The sequence below is a fragment of the Taudactylus pleione genome, unplaced genomic scaffold (genome assembly GCF_031769625.1).
Source record: "Taudactylus pleione unplaced genomic scaffold, aTauple2 ptg000497l, whole genome shotgun sequence".
NCBI classification, from domain to species: domain Eukaryota; kingdom Metazoa; phylum Chordata; class Amphibia; order Anura; family Myobatrachidae; genus Taudactylus; species Taudactylus pleione.
Window position 1 is genome coordinate 2,613,965 of NW_028284899.1, and position 10,037 is coordinate 2,624,001.

Sequence of the window (10,037 nt, forward strand, 5' to 3'; positions counted from 1 at the left end):
GTGGTAACCCACAGCTATGCGAGCGTCCATAAGGCCGCTCCACATTTAAATAGGACGGCCCTGATTCAGAGCAAGCATTCTGCTCAGAGCGTTCAGCTCTGAATCAGGCCCTCTATGTGGTTTCTGACCGGCATAGGGGAGCCAGATTTGCCTCCCTGGCAGTCTCACCACATGCCTGGCAGTGTGACATGGGAGGCAGGGCCGTAGCTAGGGTAGTGCGGCCGGTGCCATCGCACAGGGCACCACATGTCAGGGGGCGCTGTTTGGGCCTGTCACATTTCTGTTTATTATCAATCTTGCTTGTAGCTTCCTCTTATTTCATCCCCAGCATCTCCTGGCCTCTCCTATCTCTTCTCCGGCCCTTCCCCATGAAGCCATGGCCCTTTTTGGGGTGCATTATGTCCCTTTGAAAAATGAGGGGGCGCCAATGCTCTTTCTGGCACAGGGCACCAAAATGTCTAGTTACGGCTCTGATGGGAGGTTATACATTTCCTCTTTACGTGTAAAGGCAAGAAGCACAATACGTGCTTTTCAGTAAACTGTGGTACTGACTAAAGGAGACGGCGAATCTCATGGTGAACAAAAACAACATCTGACTGAGAAACCCGTCCAGCTCAGTCACTTCTCTTTGCAGTAGAAAGCTTAGATTGGCGCCTGTCAGATTAGATGAGCTTCCCTGCATAGCTGGCACTGTGCCATCTCTGTTCCACCCCCATTTCCCGGCACATGAAGCCTAATCCTAACTGTTTCAGAGCCTAGCCCTGTGGTGCAGGGAGTGACTACTTTACTAAGGACATTTACAGTAGCTGGAAGGTAAATCATAATTTAACTTCATTTTATAATCTACTTAGTACTTACTTGATTGTTTCAACTTTAAATCCACTTTGAGTTACTTCATTTTATTTGGCAAGCTTAATATATACCTGCCATTATAAGGGGTGATGTATCAGTTAGGTATTCTTAATTACTTGGGCAGGTTTACATTAATTTTAAGTGAATATGTGGCTTGTTCTATCACAGTTATAAATTATACATGCTTTCAGAGCTACAGTCATGGGGTTCTCAGCGCCCCTGCACACCCTTCGATGGTGGCAGTTCCAAAACTGCCTGCACCCGCTAACATATCAGAGCAGTGGAGCCCAAACAGATCTTCACTGCACATGTGAAGGACCCTAGTGCATGCTCAAATGTGCAGTGGACGAACCGAATTGCAAGGTCACCCTTCTCCCAGACTTTGCTATTGGAACTGGTGATGTAATGTCCTGCCCCTGTATGTATTGTGTGTCTTACATTTGCGGTAATAGGTATAAATTAATACTTAACTTTGACTGTAATGTCTTCATTAAGGGACCTATTTATCAAGCCAATTTTTCATAAAAATTACGCAGAAACAGCAGTTTCTGCATCATTTTATGTTTCCCTGCTATGTACAGAAATCACCTGCAAAGGCTAATTACTGCTGCAGACCGCAGTCCCCATTATATTCAATGGGGACCAGAGCCGTAACTAGACTTTTTGGCACCCTGTGCCAGAGAGGGCATTGGAGCCCACCCCCCATTTTCTAAATAGGAACATAAGATAGTGCACCTGAAAAAGGGCCATGGGCTCATGGGGAAGGGCCAGGGAGGAGAAAGGGGAGGCCAGGAGATGCTGGGGATAAAAGAAGAGGAAGCTACAAGTGAGAAGGATATTAAACCGGAAGATTGACAGGTCCAAACAGCACCCCCTGCCCTACGGTGTCCTGTGCCAAGGCACAGGTCGCACTACCCTAGTTACGTCCCTGATGTGGACTATATTGAATGGGGACTATTATATTATATTCAATGTGGGCTACGGTCTGACCCCTTTGTACCAAACTCAGAAACTTTTCAGAGTTTGGCCCAGTAGGTTTATTGCATCCTCAGATGGTGTAAACTACTTCATACCTATGGAGGCAATCTCGCAGTAGGTTCCGATCCCTCTGCCCCTGCCTCCATACGGCTTCAGGAATCTAATACCTCTTTTCCACCAAAAACCAGGTCCGACCTGGATTTTTGGACATGGGGCCTGATTCAGAGCCGCTCGTAAGCGGCCGCTCGTTCGCTCCGAGCGATGTTTGCCCAACTGCGCATGCGTACGGATCGTAATACGCATGCGCGAACCAGTCAGTGCGGCCGAAAATCGTTTGTTCGCTAAATAGCGAATGCCTGCTATTTTGAGTGACAGGATGAGGCGTATGTGGGTGGTAACAGGGGAAGGTGCTTGAAAACGATGAGTGGAGATCCGAATGCAGGCGTGCTTAAAGGTCAAAACGGGCGTTTTAAGGGTGTGCATAATTAATACAGCAGCGTCATTGACCACGTCACTGGGTTATTTTATAGCCAGAACTGCTCGCAAGATTGTGGTAGCAAAAACCAACTACAAGAATAGCGAGCAGTTCATACGCTGGTCGATGTACTCGATTAATCTAATAAATAGCGGACATGACGTAGGATGCGAGCGGCCAGGGGGCGTTTTTTTTTCAAAAAACGACCGCATGTTTTGTTCGCTCGTTCAGACATAGAGGCGTAAACAGACCGCAAAGAGCGAACGGTTCATTTGAATAGCCACCCCTACTTTCTGGACGAACGACCGCAAATAGCGTCCGGCTCTGAATCAGGCCCATGGTTCCAACCCTGGTCAGACCCATTTACACTGCACCTTCGATCTGGGTTACTCCCAGGTCAGCCCTGTTCACACTGAACTCAGGTCTGCCCTGCTAAACCTGTGAGGTCATAAAAAGTGGGAGGTGAATGCTCCACAACCACCAATCCGCTAATTTTAGGCATGATCCAGGTCAGATAACCCGGGTTGCACCGTTTACACTGCACCATTACCCGGGTCCATCCTGGGTCCAACCCTGGTAGCTACCTGGGTTGGATTGCTGGGTCACTTGACCTGGGTTATTTTTCAGGGACCCTTTTACACTGAGCTGCGACCCAGGTAGACCCAGCAAAAACCCAGGTTTTTGCTCTGGTGTAAAAGGGGTATAACACTGTGCCATGTGCAATATCCGATTCCCAGGAGGAGTCTTTCAAAATTGTAAAAGACTACTCCTGGAACCTGGGGATGTAACTGGCAGGCATAGCAGTTATCGCTACCGCCGTCCCTTCGAGTTATAGTGACAACATAGCGGGGACATAAATGTAAAAAATGTAAGTTAATCGCAAGTCAGGCTGTTAATAATTGTGGCAGTGCTGCAATTATTAATACATAGGTCCCTAAGGGTTTAAAATTGTCTTCTATTGTTAGTTTGAGGAAGAAATAGGCCTATTTATTAAATATTGGGGGCCTATTCATTAAAAGAATATAATTGAAAAATACTGTAGACAAAAATACTTATTTAGAGATGTAAGGATCTACTTATGGTATAGCCCTGATCAGGAAGTTTTTTTTATTTTTTTTTATTGGCTCTTTAGCTGCAATTTATCACAAGAAATCTCTGAGGCCGCTGAGCAGTAAGGGTTAACCTTTCGATGTGCCTGGCTGGTCCTTGCTGATATGTGGTATATATAGATCCCTGGATATCTATGCTGTGCTATTTTCCCAGCGGTTTTTGCAAATTGCGTTGCCTTTGGAAAGCAGCTGGTGAAGCCACTTGTGCGGACCCCTATTGTGTGTGCACATTAGTTGGGTGGGGATGCGGTTAAAATGCCGACGGAGGGGAATCCGGCGGTCAGAATGCTGGCGCCGTAATCCTGACACCTGTCAGAATCTCGGCGCTGGAAACCCGACCGTTGGAATCCCGAAGGTAAGTACCGGGGCTAGGGGAAGGGTTAGTGTTAAGGATAGGGTTAGGCACTAGGGGGAGAGTTAGGGTTAGGCACTAAGGGGGGGTGGGTTAGGTTTAGGGTGCGGGAAGGGGAGGTTATGTTTAGGCATCGGGGAGGGGGAGGATTAGCATACCGACCAACAAAGTGTCAGTATTCTAACCCTGTCAGGATCCTGTCGGGAGATCCCGTACCCATCTCGTTGGGTGTGAGAGTCAGTGCGTTGAGCTTGATTGTGGCTGGAAAACCTAACACCGTCCTTGATCTACACCTAAGCACTGGTCTGAGGCTGGGTCTGATTCAGATTTGTGAATAGAGTAAGAGCAGGTAACTGTGTGCCTGGACAAACCATATTGCAATGCAAGGGGTGCAAATACATATATTGTTTTTCATGTGGGGTAAATACTGGATGCTTTTGCATGTAGCCCAAAAACAGGGGTGTATTAAGAGATGCACACGGGCCCCCTCCCTCTGCCCGGCGGACAAAATTTAGTCTACTGCTGAGCGCAGTAGTAGACTCTGGGCATTAGTTGTATCTAGCGCTGTACCCGAGTCTATCCCACATGCACAGGTCACCAGGGAAATGGCCACCACACCATTTTACTGGTGATTTGTACAGCGCTGCTCCTGCCGACGTGGGACTCTGAGGAGGTAGGTATAGCAAAAATGGATGCTGAGTGTGCGGTGTGGGCCCCCCTGGACCCAGGTGGCCTTGCGCACAGCACACCCTGCACCTATTATAGATACGCCCATGCCCACAAATACTGGCCAGCTTTAGTTGTACACTGCAATTTAGATATCAATTGGACACGCCCAAATCTAAATCTCTCTGCACATTTTGCATCTGCGCCCGTCTGCAGTGCAGCATGGTTTTACCAAGATGCATAGTTACTTGCTCTTTCTTAAGGGACCCGTACTTTAGCAATAACTAAAAAAACAATTCACAAATGCTGTGATTTTTTTTTTCCCCAACCCACCAATCCGCACCCATACATGACAGATATTTTTCAGTAATTTGCAGATCATTTTCAGGGACAGATCTGCCAATCATAAAAGGCCCCTCATTTTACTAGTAACGATCGGCAAATCAACTGATTGTTACCATACACTAGCAATCTACAGCCTCGACTCGTCTGTGAAATCCAACATGTTGGCGGTGCTGATTCACCAATTCCAATCATTTTATGGTGACATCTATGAACACCATACACTGCAGATTTGTTTTACACAATCATCTGCTAAATGCAGAATTGCCCCAATTGATTGATGTACTGATGTACTGTATGGGAGCTTTTAATCTCTGCCACCGAATCTCCACATCCCTCTGTAGCCTGGAACCTGCATTTATGCATTACACTGTCTACCTCTTGCTTTCCCCTGCATTCCCTGGACATTGCTCTGGTTATCTTGCTCACTTGGGGCCTAATTCAGTACGGATCACAATAGAGATTGCGCACACAGGGCCTGATTCAGAGACGGATGCTCTGAAAGAGTGCTCGCTCTGAAACAGGGCTTTTTTTTTTTGGTGCGGCCTCCTGGCCGCTCGCATAGCTGTGGGTGACCACCCACAGCTACTGCGAGCGGCCAGGATGATGGTCAAGACCATCACGACCATCGGGCTTGCGACGAGACCCTTGCGGTAGGGTCTCGTTGCCGCAAGCCCCAGAGAGCTTCCGGCTCTAATAGAGCCGGAAGCTCTCCCACTGACATCACTGGTGATGTCAGTGGGGCCGCCCACAAACGATAGGCGTTCGCTTGGGAACGCCTCTGTTTGTGAAGCCACCCCCCGCCACGCCTACAAAATGGGGCGAGCTGTCGATCAACATCGGCAGCCGCCCCTTTTGTAGTGAGCCACGGAGCGAGTGCTTTTTGACTCGCTCCGGGGCTCGCGCGTGCGCACTGGCACACCATCGACCCGCTTGCGAGCGGGTCTGAATTAGACCCACAGTCTCACTGTGAAGATATGCTAATGTCTGCAATCGCAGCACAACATAAGGACGCCCCCTTTACCATACACACATCCATAATACTGCAAAAATATCGGAAACATCGAGTACAATCGCAGCCTAACGCACACAGTTGCGTATGGCATTGCAGTGGCTAATTTATGCATGCCTTGCAACTGCGTTCAAACGGACTGGGACGCCTGCGTTTCACCGACCACCCCTAAGTGGTACTTCCTGTCAATCACTCTGCAATTGCAGTCCCGATCTCAGTGGAGTGTTCGCACACACGAACTGTGATGCACACAAACTGCGACACCTGCGCAGAAGACAACAATCGGCCGATTGCGTGCGTACCCGCAGTTTCGATCACTGCTGAATCAGGCCCTTGGTCCTCTGGAGCTCATTCAGACACGGACGCTAAGCTGTGCTCTCTCGCAGCTAAAAGGGGCCAGGTATGCAAATGCCGCGATCGCACTGTCTGGTGTAAGGACGCCCTCTATGTCTTAGAGAGCAATGGCAGAGCGAACGTACGCCGGTATAAAGATGCCCACTTTTCTCTCTTAACACACGTCATCTCCAGGAAGTGTGTGAACAATCGGAACCATCGAGAGCCATCGGCGCTGCACGCAGCGCTTGAGGTAGACCTTACCGCGCCGCAAGCACTGCGATCACTGCAGGCTGAAAAACAACCAAGTGACGTGTACAATGACGCTTCCGTGCTAATTATGCACACCCATAAAACTCTGGCCCTGATTCAGAACCGGGACGCTCTGACAGAGCACTCGCTCTGAATCAGGGCCGGTCTTTTTTTTTTTAGAACGGCATCCTGGCCGCTCGCATAGCTGTGGGTGACCACCCACGGCTATAACGAGCGGCCAGGAAGATGGTCGCGATGGTCAAGACCATCGCGACCATCGGGCTTGCGACGAGACTCTTGTGGTAGTGTCTCGTGGCCGCAAGTCCCAGAGAGATTTCGACTCTAACAGAGCCGAAATCTCTCCCACTGACATCACTCGTGATGTCAGTGGGGCCGCCCCCAAACGGAAGCGTTCACATGGGAATCCCTCCGTTTGGGCAGCCACTCCCCCGGCCCGCTCACCAAAGGGGGCGAGCTGTCACTCAACATCGACAGCTCACCCCCTTTGTTGCAAGACCCGGAGCGACGGATTGCCCATCGCTATCCGGGTCTCGCGCATGCGCACGACAGAGCCGGCTCCGTAGTGCGCATGTGCACTGGCCCACCATCGACCCGGTTGCAAGCGCACAGCGCTTGCAACCGGGTCTGAATCAGGCCCTCTGTTTTTACTGCCAGACACACCTGCGTTCACAAGTACCTTCCCCTGTTACCACCCACAAATGGCGCTGTCACTCAAAATAGCGTCCAGTCTGTGTACTACGAGAGCACGATTCCCGGGCGCAGTGACTGATTCGCACATGCGATAATCGCCCATAGCGTGCGTTCGCAGGTTAGCAAACGGGTCTGAATCAGGCCCTCTGATCCCTGCATCTTATGGCGTCTGCTCTGGTCCTTAAAGTTATTCTTCCTAGGCTCCTTATAGCCGTGCACCCTTTTCTGTACTTATATGCAGCATATGGCTGGTAATTGGGGGAGTATCTGTAAATTATAGTTGGAAATTGTATTATATTTTTGCAATATATGGTTTACTATGAGAAGTATTTCTCTGCAAAATGTGTATTTATAAGGTGGTATTTCCCAGCAATATATGGCTGGTAACAGTTGGTTATCGTTATCGGTGTGCATAATGCAGAATATCAAGCAGTGAATGGAAGCTTAGGTTTTATACTGTTCTTACGTGATTGTGCTCATACCACAAGAGATTACACATGTCTTGGCAAGTACTGTACGTCAATTAACCCACCATTATGTGTCAATTGCTATGGTGAACACAAATCTATCGTCAACTTATTACAAGTAGAGACAAACTATTGAATCATCCTCTCTCTTAGTTATCATGATTATCAGATAACTGTGAGATCATAAAAAGGGATATGTATTAAGCTTTGGAAAGAGATAAAGTGGGTTTGTTGCCCAAAGCAACCAATCAGCTTCTACTGTCAATTCAAATACTTTGGTAAATAAATTATAATTGTTTGTTTTGACCAACTTCACTTTATTTCCAAAGTGTAGATTTACTAAAGCTTCTAAAAATGAAAAGTGGAGGTGTTGCCCATAGCAACTCAATCAGATTCTAGGTATCATTTCTCTATTGCATCCTAGAACATGATAGACAAAATCTGACTGGTTGCTATCACCAGTTTTAATGTTTAGAAGCTACCCCCAAGGGTTGATACATCTCTCCTAAAGAGTTTAATCCTGTGCAGCACTTGGCAGGTAAGTGTGGAGGAAATAGTGGAATCTCAGAGACTTTTACTCAAAATATGCCTTAGTAGATAGATCTCTACATCTGAGATACATAAATGTGTGCATGAGTGAGAAACCGCCGCTACCTAACTTGTTGTTTAGGCTTGTCTGTGCTTGCATGCTGCAGAACACTTGCCTTACATACCTCCCAACATTTCTAATGAGCTTAATGGGGCATGGCCAAGTCATGGAGAGGGCATGTTTGCGTCATTGAGGTAGAGCCATAGAAGGGGTGATGTGCCCTAGGCCAGCCCCACACATGTCACAACATGACATCATGAAGAGGGGGCCAGTCCTCTGACGTGTCCAGGAAGCTGAGCTCTTGGCACATCCTAGTTATGGCCCTGCATGGTAATAAGGTGTTTAAGCACTAGGCTGCCTTTATTCCATCCAACCACATATTCACTGCCATGTGCACCAGTGTTAGGTGCGCGTTTCGCTGGTTCGCCGCTGCTCTGCCATACAGAGTAACGGTTAATGAGACATATCTCCCTAACTTCCTGGCCAACTGGAACATGCACTGTCCCAACTAATACGTGGAACAGAGCCCTAAAATCGGGACTATCCAGACGAATTCAGGACTTTTGGGAGATATGGCTTTATAATACTTTCATGTAGCTTTCCACTTATTCTATATCTACTATTGACCTATGCTGGTTCAGGCCATTTCCCAATTCTTGTCATAATATTTACCGCATTTGCTTGATGGCATCCTGAAATATCTGGTGTACGTTGAACAGTTCCGGGTGGTGGCTTCCATTCCATTGTTTCTATAATGGGTGCAGGGTGTGCGGCCCCTGGGTCCAGTGGGGCCCACTCTGCACACCCTGCACCCATATAATTGGTATACTTACCTCTCCGGAGTGCTGTCTCGGATGCTTCTGAAGACTTTAATCACAGGGTGATTTGTGTATGCGCAGTAATGTCCCCGGTAATAAAGCGCGGACACCATGTTTCCGGAGACCTGTGCATGGGCAATAGACACTGGCACAAAGCCAAATTCTACTGCACTGCCGGAGAGTAGGGGGCCCTCTCCGCTCTTAATACACCCCTGGTGGCATCACTTTCTGCTCATCACAAATAAAAACAATGTTCAAAGACCCCACATCATAAGAAATGACATCATAAAACTTAAAGCCCAATTCTGCTTCTAAAGGTGCATACACACACAACGATTTTTGATCAATTATCGTTAAACGATATCGTTTAACGATAATCGTTTGTAAAAATCGTTCACTTTCTGAGTCAAACGATGAACGATTATCGTTCATGCGCGTTCACGTTTGTAGTTTGTAGTTGTGGTTTGTAGTTCAGTCAGACTTGTCAACTGAACGATTTTCAGTTTGTAGTTCTAAAAAATTGTTCATTACATTTAGTAAATGAACAACTTTAGTAAACGATTTTAGTTCATTTTTTCAAGGTAGAAAATCGTTTACTAAAATCGTTCATTAACTAAATCGTTGTGTGTGTATGCAGCTTTATAAGTAGAACTGGTAACTGTCCTAGTAATTGCTCATTCTGAACACGTGACCTGGGCTGTTTCTAATGGTTTAGCAGCAGGCTCCCCCTCTGCCCCTGTTCTTAAGGCCCCCATACATCAGCAATTGATTGCAGCAATCTGCAATCGATTGTGTATAAAAATCTTTCCCTTTTTCAATCGATTGCAGAATTGCCACAATCGATTGAAAAAGGGAAAGATTTTTATAAACAATCGATTGCAAATTGCACGATTGCTGCAATCAATCTCTGATGTATGGGGGCCTTTACTTGTATTAACTGCCAAATGATTTCCTAGTACATGTTATTGCTCAATGTACAGTATTTCACCTCCTCCACAACAAGTAAAAAAAAAAATATTAACCGGGAACTCTCCGCCCAAATGTAAAGTTTCTCAGTGCCCCACAGTCATTTCCAGGGTCT